Below are 16,536 nucleotides of genomic sequence, written 5' to 3'. Positions count from 1 at the left end.
CAATTTAAGAGTTTCTGTAAGACAATGTGTGTTTGTGTGTGTGTGTGAGTGTATACTTGTACATACATATATTTGATAAATATTATATATTGACTGTTACCAATTGTATGGTTTTCTTCTGCATTATAGTTATTACAGTTTATAATGCATATTTAGATATGCTTTCTTAATTCTTCTGCACAATAATTAGAAATAGAGACAAATTAGTGTTAAAACTAAAAGGAAATGTGTGCCAATAAATAAAATATATTTGTCTAAAATCTGAAGAGATAGAACTAAATTCAAATATATCAGATTTATGACTTATTATTTTGTCTGTTAATGCAAATGTTATAAATGTATTTTTTACATTACTACAATCATAAATATTACAATATATATATAAAACACACTGCACATTTTCTCTTTCTGGGCACATGGGATATCTGTAAGCCTGTATCACCCATTTCCCTTGAAGCTAGTTTGGGTTGCATGACTGAGTTCTGGCCAAGGTATGTGGACGGAAGTGAGATGGGCCCCTTCTGGATCTATTCTTTATACTTTCTACTGTTTCCTAGACTTCTCTTCACCTGTTGGTGTATCTTTGAAGTTCCCTGTTTCTGATGGCTTAGCCACCAATATGGGAGAACACTGCTTCAGACTTTGCATGTGTAAAGAAGGGACTTTGCATGTGTAAAGCAGGGAGAACCTGCTTCAGACTTTTCATGTGTAAGAAGTCAACTGTATTTCATTAAGTCACTGAAACTTCTGAGTTCTTTTTTACTGCAGCATCCTAAAAGGCATGTTCTGTATTGAATGCAGATTCTAATGTTAGTTTTAATGCTACAACTTTTAAAATACTCAATAAAATTCACTAGAAAACAAACAAGAATGCTATTAAAATAAAGACAACCTTGTACCTATTCTATGTACCTGTATATACATATACATAGATACATGCAAATTTGCACAATGTGGTATGCATGTATGTATAAAAAGAAATCACATATAGATTTCAAAGCCATTGTTATTAGTAAATAACTTGAATTCATTACATATCATACACTTTACCAACATTAGCTGATTTAATGCTCACAAAAATTTTAAGAGTCAGGTAGTAATGTTAGACTAATTTAAAAATAAGAAACCTAAGGCAGAGAGAAAATAGCTTGATTATGGTTAGCATTGTTAGAAGCACATTGCTTGGGATATATCATGCAACTGAGATAGCTGAGATGTGAGTGACAGAGAATAAATGATCTTTCTGGAAAGTTCTCCCAAGTATGGTGGGCTCTTGCTCATTCTTCCTATCTCAGGGATTACCCTGGCCGCACTATTGCTAGTGGTCTTGCTCACCACCACCATAACCCTCCTGAGTTTCTCACTGTTTATTTTCAGGGTAGCTTTTAAAATTTTTAATTTGCTTATTCCTTTTTTTTTAACTAAGATCTATAGTTTTTGAGGGAAGAGACCTTTTTAGCTTTACTTGTTGTGCTTCTCCTAACACAGTATCTGACACATAAGGTATTCTCTATTAATATAGTTTAATTGAATGGATAAATAAATGGTCAAATTAATGCTGTATTTTGGAAGAGCTATAGGTTGTGTTTTTAAGCTTTGTAGCTCCATTAATTGGGAAGAATTGGATTATATTCTTGACATGCATAAAGGTTTTCTCTTTACAGATGCCAGGCTAAATGTGGGGATTAAACATAACTTTATCACACAAAAGTATTTAAGTTAGTAGATATACCACATTGTAAAGGTGGAGTTATTTCTATTTATTTATTTTGAGACAGGGTCTTACTCTGTCACCTAGGCTGGAGTGCAGTGGTGCAATCTTGGCTCACTGCAACCTCTGCCTCCTGGCCTTAAGCAATCCTTCCATCTCAGCCTCCTGAGTAGCTGGGACTACAGGTACATACCATCACACTTGACTAACCTTTAATTTTTTTTTAGACATGAGGTCTCACTATATTGCCCAGGCTGCTCTCAAATCCCTGGGCTCAAGTAATCCTCCCAGCGTGGCCCCCAGAAGTGTTGGGATTACAGGTGTGAGCCATCATGCCTGGCCTAAAGGTGGATAATTCTATGAGTTTATAGAAGCTCATAGAATTTCAGTGACTTGTATGAAATCCTGTATCTGATCATGGATTTGAAACCTAGCTCTCTATTTCTTAGCTCAGCAAACTTCCATTACACTTACCTGCCTTTCCAAAAAATGAAACTCCAATTAATGCTAGTGCTTAAAATGGCTTTATGAAGATACAGGATATGAACTTGCCCATATAGCATTAATAAAACTTCTCCTCTTCATAAACTTTTTTTTTTTTTTTTTTTTTTTGAGACGGAGTCTCACTCTGTCGCCCAGGCTGGAGTGCAGTGGCGTGATCTCGGCTCACTGCAACCTCTGCCTCCCGGGCTCACGCTATTCTCCTGCCTCAGCCTCCCGAGTATCTGAGACTACAGGAACATACAACCACACCTGGCTAATTTTTTATTTTTAGTAGAGATGGGGTTTCACCATGTTGGCCAGGCTGATCTCAAACTCCTGACCTCAGGTGATCCGCCTGCCTCAGCCTCCCAAAGTACCGGGATTACAGGCGTGAGCCACAATTCCTGGCCCATAGACTTTTGTTTTTTTACTTTTCCTAAGAGTTTTCTTAAGATTATTGCCTTGGGACTTCTATTTTCCTCCTTGGTATTTTATATATTCTCATAACTTCACATTTTTCTGACATGAGCTCTATGTATCACACCCATCAAATGTGTGGCCTATTTTCTATTTCGTGGATAAAACCTAAAACAAGTCTTTACAAAAACAGGTCTTTACAAACTCCTGCCTTTAGTTCATGTATTTTCCAGTGACCCTTGTGCCTGTTGTAGTCAATACTGAACATTTAGGTCAATTTAAATTTTTAAAAATGAAATTATAATTATCCTTTCAAAATCCTCAGGATTTCTCCAAAATATAAAGGTAAAGCCCACGATTCTTATTTATCCTGATATTTGTAGCCTTCTACCTTTTCTGTCTACCTTTTTGCCCACATTTTCTATCCACATATGATCCTTCTTTGCCACACTGAGTCATTCACTGAGTCATCCTCCTTCTGTTTTTCAAAATGAAAACATTGTAAAAATCTTCCCAAGCCATGTTACTTTTGTGTATCAAAGTCTTCTTTGTTAAAGCTCAACTCAGAAACCATTTTCTAGATTTTCTCTTTGTGGTCCATCCCTTTCCCATGCTACTGCAAACCATATCTGCTCAATGTCTTTCTTTGAGGATTTGTGTAATCTATGATGATCCTTTTTACATTGTGTTCCAGTTATAGGTACATTGGTCTCTTTTCTCTTTCTAAAGGATGTATTTTTAGATTCCCTGTTGTATCCCTTAGAGTACCTAGTACATGCCTATTTTTGAACATTTCTGGAGAAACTAAAATAGCTTATATTCCATGTCTAGATTAATCACAGATTTTTAAATGAGGGGACCATTTTTACTTAAACATAGATAATCTAAACAAAATTAAAAATAGGTTTGAAATGCAATATATAAATATAAGTATATTTTAAGTTGAGAATACCAAGGAATCTAAGTTCATCTCATGACTTAAAGGTGATCAAGAGAAATACAAGAAAGGATATAATCAATTATATTTTAAATGACCCCCAAATACACATTAATATGCACTAAAATCAAATCCTACCTTTAACATGTTCTCTCTTAAATTAATTCTTGAAAAAATAGTTGGACACATTTTTCTAACTAATGGACCTGATATTATTAGGCTATTACACTATTTTCTGATATTATGCCAGTTACAACATCATTTGCATAGCAAAGGCATTGAGTTTAGTGTTATCCTTCAAGTAAATACGTTGTTTCTTATAAAATGAGTTACTTGATAATTTTGTGTTACTTGATAATTTTCACATACCTAACCTGTAAAAGGACTTATAATTAATGTAAATAACAAAACCTTTAAATATCTCTTTAATTTTAAATATTTTAGACTTTGATTCTCTCTTTCATAAGGATTTAACCTCTAAATTAGTGATTTTCAACACTCAGCATCAGTTTAAATTTAGTACACTTGTAACAATCCAAAATATTAAATATATACACAGATATTCTCCATAGCAAAAACTGAGTATTCTTACACATAATAAAGTGATCCATGGAGTAAAAATATATTCATAATATATGTCCTTGAATCACATATTTAAATGATTGACAGTGTGTGCCAAAGCAGCATGATATCAAGCAACATTACAACAAATCACAGATTTACAGGAGATCTTGTTTCAAAGAAATATCAGAAGACATCGGACTCACAGTGCATTTGATGCTCCAGCCTCTGCTACAACTTCTTTATACTCCTAACAGTGTTCTGTTCTCTGAAATATAGAGAAATGAAAATGTGCTCACCTTCCCGTAATTGTCCTGTGTTCACTTAGATTTCTGGCCTTCTTTTAGAGAGTTGACATTTGGTTCCTGTGTTGACTAGAGTTCACACAAATTACAAATGTAAATGAGAACATCTCATGACCAAATTCAACACAGATTGCCTGTTTCATCCTTCAAATGAAAAAGCAATTAGCCATTCAAACCTGTGCTTTTGGCAGTGTCAATACAATTAATGAAGGTGCAACAATTTTAAACACCAATGGCTAGCGAAGTTTTATATTTTTACATGGTTAAATATAGTTCAATATTACACATATAAGTTTATATTTTATGTCTAATAAAACTTAATTTTTGAGTCAATTTTACTAAATGTACGTAAATGAATATAGGACATGGTACATATTTTTAGGAGAATGAAGAATAAATATACCAGATAAACTTCTTGTGTTTTTTGAGTGAGTGAGGGAGTATAGCAGGCTGCAGTTGCTCTAATTTTGTCTGTTCTTTGGCAAATAAACAAAACCTAAATGTATACAGATATCTGTCTTTGCTGAGCAATTTCACAGCAGCCTATAATTGCACCACTATTAGTGATAAATTCTGATTTACAGCTTAATTGGCCAGAAGTGAATACAGCCTCAAGGTCACTGTAATAAAGATAGCAGGAATATTCTGGAGGAACATAAGTTAAGCAAGAGATTATCTGGTGTAGCAAGTAGAGATCTGTTTAAAATATTAGAATACTACATGGGGCTGTATTGTACAGTGCTGACTCCATACATACCACACAAAAGGTCAATTTGAAGTGCTCACAGAAGTCCTACAATAAAATACTTTGTATTTAACAACAAGAGTCTGGTATGTTTTTTTCCTACGAGGGAAACCAATAATTACATGATGTCAAAGGGGATTAAAAATGGACCAATTAAAGCCTCCAAGAAAGTTAAGCTTTAAAAGAAATGCAGCAGAAAATTGGAGCAAATAGAAGCAAAAATTTAAGCAACCTAGAATTGAATGTGGAGCTAATGTATTTGAGAGATCTTGTTATTTCTCCATAAAAAATAAACAAAAGCTCAGGATATAAGGAGTAATTCTGATTATAGCAGAAGAAATGATAACAAAGATATTACAGAAAAGTTTGAAGCTCACTGTGTTCTTAAATGCAATGAAATATGTGAAAGACACCTTTGCTTTTCCATGAAAACAGAAAAAAGAAGGGAGATCTTATTGATCCATGAGCAATTGATTTTCAACTGATGTCTAAATCATGTGAATTTGAAGCATGATTTACAAAAGAGAGAACAGCATGTGAAATTGCACCAGACTAAGAGTAGAATGAGCCTAGTCCCTAGAGACATGAATAAAGTGAGAGGGTGTAAGCGTTTTCAACTGCCTGTAGTCAAAGAAATATCCAGAAATCTAACAAAACCTCTCCTATTAATAGCATTGCTTGTCACCAGGGACTGTAGTATATTTGCTTTGTCAAAAGGGGTTTTAAAACTTCTTTCTTATGTTCTCATCACAAAAACGGTTAAATATTTGAAGTGGTAAATATGTTAATTAGTTTAATTTAATCATTTCACATTGCATTCAAAAAATCACAACACTGCTTTGTATCCCATACATACAACTATAATTTGTCAATATACAATGTACAATACGTTTTTTGAATAATACCTAAAACTAGTTATTGTTACTATATTAAATATGCATTATGTAGTAATAATATGGTCTCTATTTCCGAGCTTACAGCACAGGCTCAGAAATAGTCTCTTTTCATTTGTTATGAATATTTGAATTCCCATCAACAGTTATACAAAAAAGAAGGAAATGTTCTTAAGGGAGAGAAATCTTGGGGACACTGAGCGAAAGCTAAGACTACAGAAAGCTCTGATAAGAAGCCTCCAGAGAATGAAGCATTTGCTCCATGGGAATACATAGATTCTAGAAAGAGTGTGTCGCAGGAGAGGTAAAGGAACAGTATTTCACATAAACTTTCTGGAAAGTGGATCTTTGGATACCTTCATGACTTGAATTGCCCTGCTTCATGAACAGACTTTTTCTCCCTTGAGATAAACTGCTGTCACAAAGACTCCAATAAGACTGCAATATTAGAAACTTATAAGGGATTATTCTTAGATTTGTGTTTTTCCCTTCTGGTGCTTTTTTTCACCATAAGCACCAGCTGTTAAGGGCTCAAGAGAGTCACAAAATCCCATTATAAGTAAATCTATAGGCAGGCAACTGCCCGTTGAGGACAAATACGTGTGAGCAATATTATAGGCAACTGAGTGCAGTTTCCTCTGCTTAGGCATCACTGGAACCAGGAGACTCGACACTAGTGGTCTTGTGCTAGGCCACCCAGGAAGACTCCACAGGTCCCCATTACCATCTATAACAACATCTGGCTTTTAAGAAAAATACAACTTACCAAGAAAATTATTTGTAAATAAAGGTAAACATATCAAGTAAAAGAAGGAAGAATAAAATGTTAACATGAAATCTTGAGAAAACAAAATGATGAAAGTAGGAAAAAGTATTTAATCACGAGTAACTGGTTGGATGAGTTATTGAGAAGACAAAGTGTATAAAATAGACTAGGTGCACACCTGAGATAATAAGCCTATTTCTCCTGGGCATGTAGAATTTTTGTAGCACTAGACTGACTCATAAAAGCAGCATGGGCAAGCCAGGGGTGGTGGCGCATGCCCATAGTCCCAGCTACTTGGGAGGCTGAGGTGAGAGGGTCACCTGTGCCTAGGAGTTCAAGGCTGCATGGAGCTATGATTGTACCACAGCCCTCCAGCCTGGGTGACAAAGGGAGATTTCCATCTTAAAAAAAAAGAAGGAGAAGAAGGAGTAGTATGGATGGTGATAAAGGCATGAATAGTTTCAGAGTGAATCATGTTTCATGATACCCATATAGATTTCCATACCATTTTCACTTCCTAAAAATTAAATGGAGGTTCATATGGTGAGAGAAATCCTAGTGATATGAATTTAAATGAGTTTTCCAAAATGCACCAGCTGTGTGACATTGGGGCAGGCACTTAATCTCTTTGAGTCCTATTTCCTTCCCTGTACTATGGAGTTCATTATATCTGTGAAATTAGATTATTTCAAAGTCTCTTCTTGTTCTAAATATCTGTGATTTCAAACATTTTCTCCTCTTATTTACGATTTTTTTTTTTTAAATAAGCTCATCTACCTTCCTGCTTCTCCTCTTCTGAGCTATCTGTTCCCAAGTGGCCTATAGTTATGGCAGCAACAGAAATGCAAAGCACAGGAGAGAAGGAAGTGTTTATCTCCTAAGTTCCTTCACCTACACAGCTAAGCTCAATCCCTGGATCCCATGAGCTCTCACATTTCCTCCCCATGAAAGTATGCTCACAGAGAAGTGCAATGTGCTAATTTTTTTTTTTTTTTTCATTAAAACAAAATCTCAGGCCCGGCACAGTGGCTCACGCCTGTAATCCCAGCACTTTGGGAGGCCGAGGTGGGTGGATCACTAGGTCAGGAGATCGAGACCATCCTGGCTAACACGGTGAAACCCTGTCTCTACTAAAAATACAAAAAATTAGCTGGGCGTGGTGGCGGGCGCCTGTAGTCCCAGCTACTCGGGAGGCTGAGGCAGGAGAATGGTGTGAACCCGGGAGGCGGAGCTTGCGGTGAGCCGAGATTGCGCCACTGCACTCCAGCCTGGCTACAGAGCGAGACTCCGTCTCAAAAAAAAAAAAAAAAAAATCTCGATAGGTTTTTGACAAACAGGTGGTGTTTGGTTACATGAATAAATTCTTCAGTGGTGATTTCTGAGATTTTGGTGCACCCATCACCCAAGCAGTGTATACTGTACCCAATGTATAGTCTTTTATTCCTCATCCCCTCCCACACTTTCTCCTGAGTCCCCAAAGCCCATTGTATCATTCGAATGCCTTTGCGTCCTCATAGCTTAGCTCCCACTTATGAGTGAGAAACGATGTTTGGTTTTCCATTCCTGAGTTACTTCATTTAGAATAACGGTGTCCAATTCCATCCAGGTTGCTGCAAATGCCATTATTTCGTTTCTTTTTATGGCTGAGTAGTATTCAATAGTATAAATACCCTGCATTTTCTTTATCCACTTGTTGATTGATGGGCACTCGGGCTGATACCATATTTTTTGTGATTGTGAATTTTGTTGCCATAAACATGCATGTGCAAACATCTTTTTCATATGACTTCTTTTCCTCTGGGTAGATACCCAGTAGTGGGATTGCCGGATCAAATGGTAGTTCAACTTTTAGTTTTTTAAGGAATCTCCACAATTGTTTTCCACAGCGTTTGCACTAGTTTACATTCCCACCAACAGTGTAAAAGTGTTCCCTTTTCATCACATCCATGCCAACCTCTATTATTTTTAGATTTTTTTGATTATGGTCATTCTTGCAGGAGTAAGGTGGTATTGCATTGTGGTTTTGATTTGCATTTCCCTGATAATTAGTGATGTTAAGCATTTTTTATATGTTTGTTGGCCATTTGTATATCTTCTTTTGAGAATTGTTTATTCATGTCCTTAGCCCACTTTTTGACAGGATTATTTGTTTTCTTCTTGCTGATTTGTTTCAGTTCTTTGTAGATTCTGGATATTGTTCCTTGTCAGATGTATATATTGCAAAGATGTTTCCCCACTCTGTGGGTTTTCTGTTTACTTTGCTAATTATTTCTTTTGCTGTACAGAAGCTTTTTAGTTTAATTAAGTCCCATCTATTTATATTTGTTTTTGTTCCATTTGCTTTTGGGTTCTTGCTCAGGAAGTCTTTGCATAAGCCAATGTCTAGAAGGATTTTTCTGATGTTATCTTCTAGAATTTTTATGGTTTCAGGTCTTAGATTTAAGTCTTTGATCCATCTTGGGTTGATTTTTATATAAGATGAGAGATGATCCAGTTTCATTTTTCTACATGTGGCTTGCTAATTATGCCAGCACCATTTGTTGAATAGTGTGTCCTTTCCCCACTTTATGTTTTTGTTTGCTTTGTCAAAGATCAGTTGACTGTAAGTATTTGGCTTTATTTCTGGGTTATCTATTCTGTTCCATTGACCTGTATGCCTGTTTTTTTTTTTTTTTTTGCCAGTACCATGATGTTTTGATAACTATGACTTTATAGTATAGTTTGAAGTTGGGTAATGCAATGCCTGCAGATTTGTTCTTTTTGCTTAGCCTTGCCTTGGCTATGCAGACTCTTTTTTGGTTCTGTATGTATTTTAGGATTGTTTTTTCTAGTTCTGTAAAGAATGATGGTGGTATTTTGATGGGAATTGCCTTGAATTTTGGCAGTATCATCATTTTCACGATATTGATTCTACCCATCCATGAGTGGGGATGTGTTTCCATTTGTTTGTGTCATGTATGATTTCTTTCAGCAGTGTTTTGTAGCCTTCCTTGTAGAGGTCTTTCACCTCCTTGGTTAGGTATGTTCCTAAGTATTTTATTTTATTTGCAGCTATTGTAAAAGGAGTTGAGTCCTTGATTTGATTCTTAGCTTGGTCCCTGTTGGTGTATAGCAGAGCTACTGATTTGGGTACATTAATTTTGTATCCTGAAATGTTGCTGAATTGATTTATCAGTTCTAGGAGCTTTTTGGAGGAGTCGTTAGGGTTGGTTTTCTACCTATGCAATCATATTCTCAGCAAACAGTGAGAGTTTGACTTCCTCTTTACCTATTTGAATGTCCTTTATTTCTTTCTCTTGTTGGAATGCTTGGCTAGGACTTCCAGTACTATGTTTAATAGAAGTGGCGAGAGTGGGCATCCTTATCTTGTTCCAGTTTTCTAGGGGAATGCTTTCAACTTTTCCCCATTCATTATAATGTAGGCTGTGGGTTTGTCATAGATAGTTATTACTTTAAGGTATGTCCCTTCTATGCTGATTTTGCTGATGGTTTTATCAGGGATTTCTGCTTTTGTATCTTCCTCATTTTTCTCTCTCTGTCACCATGTAAGGAGTGCCTTTCACCTCCCACCATGATTCTGAGGCCTCCCCAGCCATGTGAAACTGTAAATTCAATTAAACCTCTTTTTCTACCCCATCTTGGGCATGACTTTATCAGCAGCATGAATATTGACTAATACAGATCCCAATCCTTTCTATCTTGTAGGACTTCTCCTGAGAAATCTGCTGTTAGTCTGATAGGTTTTCCTTTATAGATTACCTGATGCTTTTGCCTCACAGCTTTTAAGATTCTTTCCTTCATCTTGACTTTAGATAATGTGATGACTATGTGCCTAGGTGATGGTATTTTTACAGTAAATTTCCCAGGTGTTCTTTGAGCTTTTTTTATTTGGATGTCTAGATTTCTGGCAAGGCTGGGGAAGTTTTTCTTGATTATTTCCTCAGATAGGTTTTCCAAGCTTTTAGATTTCTCTTCTTCAGGAACACCAATTATTCTTAGGTTTGGTTGTTTAACAAAATCCCAAACTTCTTGATTTGTTTATTTTTTAAAATTCTTTTTCTTTGTCTTTGTCAGATTGGGCTAATTTGAAAGTTTTGTCTTTGAGCTCTGTAGTTTTTTCCTCTACTTGTTCTATTCTATTGCTGAGACTTTCCAGTGCATTTTGCAATTCTCTGTGTTCTTCATTTCCAGAAGTTGTGTTTGTTTTTTTATTTATACTGTCTATTTCACTGAAGAATTTTCCCTTCATATTCTGTATCTTTTTAATTTATTTAAGGTGGGCTTCACCTTTCTCTGGTGCCTCCTTGATTGGCTTAATAATCAACCTTCTAAATTCTTTTTCTGGCAATTTGGAGATTTCATCTTGGTTTGGATCCATTGCTGGTGAGCTAGTGTGATCTTCTGGAGGTGTTAAAGAATCTTGTTTTGTCATATTACCAGAATTGGTTTTTTGTTTCCTTCTTATTTGGGTAGACTATGTCAGAGGGATATTCTGTGATTCAAGGGCTGTTGTTCAGATTTTTTTTTTTTTTTTTTGTCCCACAGGATGCTCCCTTGATGTGGTACTCTCTCCTTTCCTCTAGGGTTGGGGCTTCCTGAGAGCTAAACTGCAGTGATTGTTACCAGGTTCTGGGCTGGTACTGGGGAGGGTGTCAGCAAAGAGTCCTGTGATGTGATTCATCTTTAGGTTGTTCAGCTGTGGATGCCAACACCTGATCCAGTGGAAGTAGCAGGGGAGTCAAGTGGACGCTGTGAGGATCCTTGGTCTTTTGTTAAATGCGCTGGTTTTGTATTAGTTGCCCTCCAGCCAGGAGGTGGCGCTTTCAAGAGCTCATCAGCTATGGTAGTATAGGGAGAATCAGGCACTGGGTGAGGCCATAGAGCTCCCAAGAGATTATATCATTTGTCTTTAGCTACCGGGGTGGGTAGAGAAACACCATCAGCTGCGGCATATCTGAGCTCAGACTCTCCTTGGGCAGGGCTTGCTGTGGCTGCTGTGGGAGATGTCAATGTGGTTCTCAGGCTAATGGAGTTATGTTCCCAGGGGGATTATGGGCTTGCTGTGGCTGCTGTGGGAGATGTCGATGTGGTTCTCAGGCCAATGGAGTTATGTTCCCAGGCGGATTATGGCTGCCTCTACTGTATCACACAGGTCACCAGGGAAGTGAGGAAAAGCCAGCACCCAAAGGCCTCACTCAGTTCCCATGCAGCCTACAGTCTGAAAAGCTGGTCTCACGCCCACCATGCCCCTCACGACAGTACCACATTGATTTCTGGCAGCTGGTGAGCAGGGCTGAGAACTTGCCCCAGGCTACAAGTCTCACAGCAGAGAAAGCAAGCCGACTCACAGTTCCTAGGCTGTCCCACTGAGCCTGCAGTGACAGTCCACTTCCTTCAAAGGGTCTGTGGATTCTCTCGGCTTTCCTGGTATGTTCCTGTGGTGCTTCTTGGAGTAAAAGTTCACGCTGTGGGTCTCCATATGCTGTTCTGTCTGTGTGTAAGCTGCAAGTTAGTCCCACCTCCTATTTGTCTTTTTCCTAGTAGCTGTTAATTTGTTTATCAAATATTTGTTACATGTCTGTGTTGTTTGATGGGAAAATCACACAAATAAGTCACAGCTCATGCATGTCATAGGATCTTAAACAATGGTTTTGTGATAGAGTGAGAAGTAATATAATGAAAACTATGAGAGCACACATGAAAGGAATCTAACAAAGCAAAGAGAAAAGGAGGCTTATTCTCCTTGAGGTGAATGTACACTATATATTGAATGCTCAGTGAGTTGAATCTGACCAGGTAAAGAGGTCGAGAAAGAATGTTCCAAATGGAGGAAACTGGATGTTTTTAAGCAGAGGAGAAAATTTAGATTGAGGTTTCAGATCAATTCCTATGGTAGTATGAAGAAAAAATAATAATACTGAAGAAGGGAGATTAGGTAAGGGTTACTTTGTGGATTACAGTGGTTATGTGTAAAATGCCTGAAATGTAGTACGAGATTGTCAGATCATTAGTCTCCAAATTCCAGGAATTTAAGAACTTTATCTCATTTGTCACTGTGTATCTCAGATATACAGAACCACAGCACAGAACCTGACATATAGCAGTCACTTAACCAAACGACTATTAAATAATATGTGTAATATCTGCAGCATAACATCAAGCAAGTATCAGGCTTGCATTATTTCTTGACCTGGATCTCATTATCATAAGGTGATAAAATAAAGCAGGGAGAGGAATATGAGGTATACAAGGAAGATTGTTGTTTTAAACAGGGACCTAGAGAAAGCTCAATGAGAAGATGCCATTTGAAGGATGTAAAGGGCTTAGCCACATGGATATTGGGGGTGGAGGGCAAAGGAGCCTTCCAGGTAAAAGGAAGAGGCAGGTACAAAAGCCCTGAATGAGAACCTATCTAGTGGGTCTGAGAAAGAGCAAACATAGTAACTCTGGATTCCAGACTATGAGGCATGTGAAAAGAAAACAATCTTCAAGGAAGTAGTGTTAATAATAGACAGCCGGGTTCCAATTACAGCAAGAAGGTGGAGGGAACTTTCATGGAACTAATTGAATTAAAAGTGATTCTGCTAATATTTGACTTTGAGTTACAGAGAGCACAAAGAAATGATTTGAATAAATGGGGAGTGGATAAGATAAGAGGCAGAAAAAAACACTATGAAGAGTCCAGTGAATATTAGCATCCAGAGAATGGAAGATTATCTGGAAGTCCAAGATGTTTTCTGGTGACCTGTTTAAACAGGGCCAAGGCCATGATGAGCTCACGCTTCACTGTCAGACTCAGGTGCACATGGAGAGTCTCTGATAGTTGAAGGATACCATCACCTGCCTCTTTATCAGCATCTTCAACACAACAGCATTATGTAGCCATATTTCTTTTTACAAAGTGATGAAAGAAAGGAAGGAAGGAGTAATATAGATAATACAGATAATGATAAATGAAGTAGTAAAGTAATATAGATTATATATTAAGTAATATTAAAATATTAAGATATATATGATTTTATATTATTTATAATATAGTAATTATGTAATGTTATTTATAATAATATAATAATTATATATGATATAATATATATCATATAAAACATAATAGTAGAGTTGTCAGGTTCTTTATTTTCAATCCCAGAAAATCCCCATTCTACAAAGCTCAATGATGCTAATTTTCTTTCTTTGTTCTTTAAAAGAATGAGGTGATCTCATTCCACAGTGTGTGATAGTTATTTTAGGATTAGCCTTTTTTTGTCTTTGTTTTTTATTTTTAAAAATTTTATCTAATTTTTGTTAATTGGTTCAAAATTGATGAGGATAATATAAAGCTGGCATCTCCCAAAAAACACAGGTTCAATGAAATATACTAAAACAAAACAAAAGCAATTACTTATTGTTAATTCATGTTCATGAATAAGTTGTTGCTCTTACATATATGTTCATCTTCTTTAGTTGACTCTCAGTGGAACAATCATTGCAACTCCCTGAATGGGAAACTATTTTCTTGCTTTTAAAAATGTAGTCAGAACACTATGCTGATATTTGCTTTGCAGATAGAAAGTACGCCTAGTGCATAGGTGGTGACCTTTTGCAAAAGTTCTTTTTATGTTACTTCCCTATGTCTCTGGCATTAAAACCAGTGGATTTGGGAAAAAGATGAACAGAATAAGTGATTACTGAATTTTCATGTGGCAATACCATCCATTAGATTTTTCTTTGAGTCAGGTGCTGTACTAGCTACTTTCCACACATTATCTCAGGAAATCAACCTAGGGAGACTGGTGCTAAAATGTCCATTGTTAGTCAGTATATGTTGTTTCCCAATTTTCAGTCATTCACAATACCAATTCATAATTTCAATCCTCGCTATAACCACAAAACATATATTTTTTAAAATAATTTTTTATATTAATTCAGATTTTCAAAACTTACCCTTAATATAAGCAATGATGTCAATTAAATCAAGAATTTAATGTGTTAATTAAACATTGTTAGTAAGTATTAAAATAAATGTAATGGAAGTTGTTTAAAATGTATTAAGTAAATTTGCTATTAGGTAATTATTTTCAAATATTCCTAAAATGTCACCTAAAATTACCTCCTGTATCATCAGTGTCACCTAGCCAGAGTTTAGGAAATACCTTTCTGCTATCCCTATTTCCCATCCTAAGAGTGTAGGTTTAAGCCACGGAGCAGAGGATATAGAATATGCATAAGTTTTAAAGCAGGTTACAAAGGGATTTGAACCACAGGGAGCACACCAAATGATTCATTGGAGTGTTGAAAATACTAAGCATTTGTATGGATTTACATTTTCTTCATTCCTTTTTCATTTTGTTTGCTTAAGGATGTATATAATATATAATTTATAAATGTACAACATTGAGGGGTATAATCAAAAATAATTTTTCTGATGGAGTAAAAAACTTCTTTTACTTAGCGTATTGAGATTTAGACTGTCCTTGTTCCTCCACCTTATGTCTAGCTTCATGACCTTTGCTCGAATGAGGAGATTCTGCTTGAATGTAAATAGTCACTGGTCCACTGATCTTTGAAAAGAATTCATAATCCTCGGTACCATAGATATTTAGCAGTAAGGTATTGTTATATGCCCACCAAAACTTAATAATGTATTCAAAGTTTTTATTGCACAATATGTAATACGAAGAGGAAAAAGCAAAAATAATAATCCAGAACTTTGTAATTTTGAAATCCATAAAGCTCAGAAAACAGAAACATTTTTATAATTCACGTGATTATAAAACTTGACCTGACCTGAATTTCTTTGGCAGAAAAACTTGATTTGAACTGGCATGAGAATCTTATGTTCTTTATGCCTTTTTGTCCGGATATATATGTGTGATAGAAAAACATTTGACTGAGTCACAGTGCCCTAGATTTTGTATGTTATGTTCTAAAATCTAACAATTCAGAATTTCAAGACACAAATGGCTTTAAGAATGTCAGATAAAGGATTATAGACCTATACACCAATGCCCTATGTAGTCTATTAAGATCGTGACTTAAAATTGTGCCTAGAAACAACTGCATTGAATGAGTTCCCCAGTACTCAAACTCAGTATAGCTTTAGTCATTATTTGCCAAGGGATTGTAGACATGCAAACATTAGATGGGTGGTCAAATCATTTTACATACTAGTGATTCTATAAAATGTCAACAAAGATGTATATAACCAAGTATAAATTATACTTTATCAACCCATTTGAATTAGCCTTATACCTTTCTTTTCCATTGTGATTATATCTAATATTTTGATTCATTTAATAACTAATACAGATTACATGTCCTACTTAAAATTTATTTATTTATTCACTTATTTTTTGAGACAGGGTCTGGCTTTGTTGCCCATTCTGGAGTGCAGTGGTACAATCATGGTTCACTGCAGACTTGACCTCCTAGGCTCAAGTGGTTCTCCCACCTCAGCCTCCTGAGGCATTGAGACCACAGGTGCACACCACCACACCTGGATAATTTATTATCATTATTATTTTCTTTTTGTAGAGAATGGAATCTCCCTGTGTTGTCTAGGCTGGTCTCAAAGCTCAAGCAATTCTCCTGCTTCCACTTCCCAACGTGTTGGGATTACAGGCGTGATCCATCACATCCAGCAAAATCTATTTATTTTTTAATGGAAACCTGTTGAGCAGATCAGGAGTTGGAATTGACTAATACACAGGGTTTAATTTTGATA

Source organism: Pongo abelii, chromosome 14 (genome assembly GCF_028885655.2).
Source record: "Pongo abelii isolate AG06213 chromosome 14, NHGRI_mPonAbe1-v2.0_pri, whole genome shotgun sequence".
Taxonomy (NCBI): Eukaryota; Metazoa; Chordata; class Mammalia; order Primates; family Hominidae; genus Pongo; species Pongo abelii.
This window is presented reverse-complemented; position numbering follows the sequence as displayed.